Below are 5,017 nucleotides of genomic sequence, written 5' to 3' on the forward strand. Positions count from 1 at the left end.
TGTGTGTGTGTGTGTGTGTGTGTGTGTGTGTGTGTGTGTGTGTGTGTGTGTGTCTGCGTCTGTGTGTGTGTGTCTGTCTGTCTGCCTGTCTGTCTGTCAGTGTCCATGCATGCATGCTTACATACATAATGCATATATATATGCATACATACATACATACATTTACACGTACATATATGTAGTTATATACGTAAATACATATGCATACATACATAGTCTGCTAATCCACTCCCCAAAACAGATTTTCAGCTTCTTACTCACCTGCCTGGTTGAATTTGTATTCGTAGCTTCATAAATCATACGTTTCAGATAATCACCAGGTCTTTTAGCCAGGAGAGAAACCAATGCCTATAATCCTTTATAGAACCCCCGAGATTGGCTGGATGGAAGGAGGAAGATAGCCTTGAACTGGAAATCTGGCTCGAATACTTGTAACAGAGTGGAGTCTGCGAAAAAGCATCCATGTTATCAAGTGGTGATGTTAAACCGGTCGACGTTCTTCTAGTTCTGTCAATCTATCACGTTGGATTGGTACTTTTTTCTTATGAGCCCCATAAGGATGAAAGATAAAGTTGATGGCAGTGGGATTTGAACTCCCAGAGCAGAAAGTCAGAACAAGTATTACGAAGCATTTTGTCCGACGCTCAAACGACTCTACCGATTCGTCACCTCTAGTAAACTAAAACGCCAACAGAGAAGAGAAAAGCAGATAGACATCGTACTTCACATATGTGTATTTTCTTTTCTCTCTTTTTTTCTTTAGAAATTTGTCTTATAAACTCCTTTTGCTCATAATATCAATACGCGTACATATTATCATTTTCCTAATTTTTAGACGTATATCCCCAGAATTTCAATTGAAAAATCTATTTATATTTAAAAGTTACAAGTCACACCTTTGCAATGCATTTCTAGGGAGACTATCAACGAGATTGTTGCCGGGCACAAGTGAACAAGTCTATTTTAGATGCTCAAATTGGGTACTGTAGTCACCAGATGTAAGCGGGCAAAACTATTTTAGCTGATGTAACCTGTAATAATGTATTCTTATATATTGTTTATTCTATTCTAATGATTGTCTATTTTATTTTAATATTCTGTCTTTTACTTGTTTCTGACAATGGACTGCGGCCATGCAAGGCCACTGTTTTGAAGGGTTTTGTCGAACAAATTGACCCTAGTACTTTTTTTTTAAGTTTGGCATCTATTTTATCAGTCGGTCTCTTTTGCAGACTACTAAATTACGGGAACATAAACAAACCAACACCTACTGCCAAGTGGTGGTTGGGGACAAATACAAGCACAAAAACACTCACACACACACACTCACACAGACACACTCTCTCTCTCTCTCTCTCTCTCTCTCTCTCTCACACACACACACACACACACACACACACACACACACACACACACACACACACACACACACACATGACGATCTTCCTTCAATTTCTGGCCTGGAACTATGGTAGAAGACGCCCAAGGTGTCCTGCAATGGTACTGAACCCGGAGCCATATGGTAGGGAAGCAAATTTCTTACCACGCAGCTACGTCTACGCTTATTCCCATCCAATATTTGGAAACTACACTAGTTTATCAGTAAGCACCATGCCCTGAATCATTTTCTCGCAGCCAGCTTCTAAATTTCATTTCTTGTCACTCACTGTATTTTTTTTTTTTAATAATGAAAAAGGAAAACAAGGAATAAAAATAGAAGTGACTATCATATCCAATATGTCATAATCTACCTTTTTCTGAATTCGCTAAAATACAAGGCAAAAGAATGCCCGAAGATTGTGAAAATAAAATATTGGAGTTAGGGTTAAGGTCACAAATTTATCATAAAAACGAGAAAGCAGGAAGATTTTGAAATGACACAAATTAGAAACATGAATAAAATACCTATTACTGTTGATGTCCCTACATAAAAACCTAACGGCACCAAAACTATAAAAATCAAAACAACTAGACAGTGCAGAAGCTATTATACCATCAGCCTAGCGTTTACAACTGCTTGTAAAAAGTTTCCTTATCCTCATGAAAAATAATTTTTTTCAAAGGAAAAAAAGTAATTATTGTTGTTAATGCTCATCATAAAGGTTGGATGGATGAAGAAAGACTGAAAATTTAGGTGGAGAAAATGTAGGGAAGACGTCCATGTATATAACTTACTAGCTATATATCAGAGCTCTTACCTCCATTTCAGTGCAAATACTTTTTAATTATGAAATCAAAGTTGCTGTGATTTGCTGTGATGAAGTCTTCAAAAAACCAAGATTTCGTACATCAATAGTTTAAAAAGTTCGTTGAGTGCAATAATTGGCAGGATGCAAAGAGCAGAAAGAAATATTGGTTTCAAATTTGGGCACAAGGCCAGCAATTTACGATTCCAACTTTCATCTGGTACTTAGTTTATCGACCCCCGAAAGGATGAAAGGCAAAGTCGACCCCAGCGGGATTTGAACTTATAACGTAATGACGGACGAAATGCTTAGCAGCATTTCGTCCGGTGTGTTGACGATTCTGCCAGCTCACTGCCTCAGTGCCGAAAGAAATATTACAGCACATTTTATCCAACACTATATCGATCCACGTATCTACCAACTTGTACATCCACCCATCCTATCTCAAAACAAAAATAATCTAATATTCTATTATGTTCACATCTTTAATAAATTATTTATGTTTGTAATCTAAGATATCTTAAATGATTAATTCAACTAATCAATAGCAAGGAATATTAAATCAGTATTTACTAGCTTTCACAAAGACTTAATTCTGTAAGTGAAATATTAATGCTCATCCTTGAATTAAAACCGGCTCGTTGTAATCCGACCTATAGAATTTTAACTTCAATTTTTCAGCTTACAAGTTTTCAATTTGTTGCTGTTATGCCAAGAGTAACCTCCCTTATATTTTTTAATGACAGCCAGCTAATTTTTACTGTACGAGTTAGGTATCACACATTCGAAGTTTTTTCGATAAATGTTGTTGTACCACATTTCAAAAATGTAATGAATATTTAATTGAAACATAAGACATCTTAAAACTATAGCTAACTAGTAATGTTTTTATAATGAATTAGTACACAAAATTTTCAGAGAAGAAAACATTCTTTAAAAAAAAAATATTAGAATTGTGTCCCTTTAAGACCTAGAATTATCGCCCTTCGTGGAACGTCTTTCTATGTTAAACTGTCGTATGTCCAAATTTGGCCAAATGCGTTTCATTCAATATTTATTTTTGTTTGCAATATCCTGTTCCTTTGATCAAACTACCGTATCTCCAGCTGCTTCAGATGCCAAGATATCGAAATTTATCAAAGTGTAGTACAACGGTTTGGCTATGGAATGGTGAAACTATTTTTCTGTTTTCTGGAAAAGAAACAACATTTTGGACTTACGACACTTTTGCATAATAGCCGGTACTTATTCTATCGATCACTTTGCCGGTTGTCAGGCGGTGTGGGGACAAACACAGACACAAAGGCACACACACACACACACACGGTAGGCGTCTTTCAGTTTCTGTCTACCAAATCCACTCACAAGGCTTTGGTCGACCCGAGACTATAATAGAAGACGCTTGCCCAAGGTGTCACGCAGTGGGACTGAACCTAGAACCATGTGGTTGGGAAGCAAACTTCTTACCACACAGCCCGCTTGCACATATTTTTTATTAGAAATTTACAAAAGTTAAAGTAACGAACTCGCAGAATCGTTAGCGGTGTTTCTACTGGGTTTTTTTACGTTCTGAGTTCAAATACTTTCATCCATTCAAAGTCAATAAAATAAATACCAGTTGAACAGGAGGACATCCAGTTTTGTTTTGTTGAAGACGCCTACATTCACCTATGTACGTCTCTCAGACTTTTTGAGAGGATATTGAAGAACTCTTGGCCCTTGAAACCCAAGCTGTTGCAGTATCTAGTCTTGCAATATTAAGAACCAAATAATGATTTCTAACACTAAAAATTATTAATTCTAACATACGCACAAGGTCAGTGATTTTTAGGGTTGGGGGTTAATCGATTATATCGATCTCGATACAAGACTGATACTGTCATTATTCGAATACCAGAGAGAGGGGAAATGGAGTTTCCTTCAGTAGTATTTAAACTCAAATGTAAAAAACCGTGGAAAAAAATTACTGAGGGGCTTTATCCAACGTTCAAATGAGTCTACAAAACTCGTTCCATTCTGACACTAATAAACCTTTCTACTACGGAGACAAGTAATCAGATTTTGGAGGAGGGTACTAGTTGATTGCATCGACACCAGTGTCCGAAAGTATAAAAAGTAAAGTCAACCTCGGAGGAATTCGAACTCAGAGCGAAATGCCGCTAAACATTTTGTTCGGCCAGTTAACGATGCAGACAGCTTGCCACCTGCGTTCTGAGACTAGTAATAATGATTATTATTATTGTTATTATGGAGTTTTATAAGGTGGCGAGCTAAGCAGAATCGTTAGCACCCCGGGCGAAATGCTTAGAATCTTTACATTCTAAGTTCAAATTCCGCCGAGGTCAACTTTGCCTTTTATCCTTTCGGGGTCGATAAATTAAACACCAGTTAGACACTGAGGTCGATGTAATCGACTCGTCTCCTTCCCACACGTTTTTGACCCTGTGCCTATAGCAGAAAGGATTATTATGGTGTTTTAGTAGTTTGTGTTTGTTGCTTTCTTTCTTTTCATATTTTATTACTGAAATTCTCATTGATTGTGTGCAACAGACGTGCACGGTAATTGTCACGTGTTACTTCAATACTGTCCATGAGCTTAACTACGTCAGTACCTTTTGTATTATATGAGTCATACCCGATAAGTTTTCTGTGTGAAAACTTATCGGGTGTGACTCATATAATACTAAGAGACATCAGTAGCTGTTCGTGCTGACACTACTTTTAAATCAATATTGTGAAAGATCCCAATCATGATCGATATTTTGAGATCCTAGTTTATGTCTTTACATTTATGTCTTTCTTTTTTCAATTTTTTTTTTTTTTTTTTTTTT

Source organism: Octopus bimaculoides, chromosome 5 (genome assembly GCF_001194135.2).
Source record: "Octopus bimaculoides isolate UCB-OBI-ISO-001 chromosome 5, ASM119413v2, whole genome shotgun sequence".
NCBI lineage: Eukaryota > Metazoa > Mollusca > Cephalopoda > Octopoda > Octopodidae > Octopus > Octopus bimaculoides.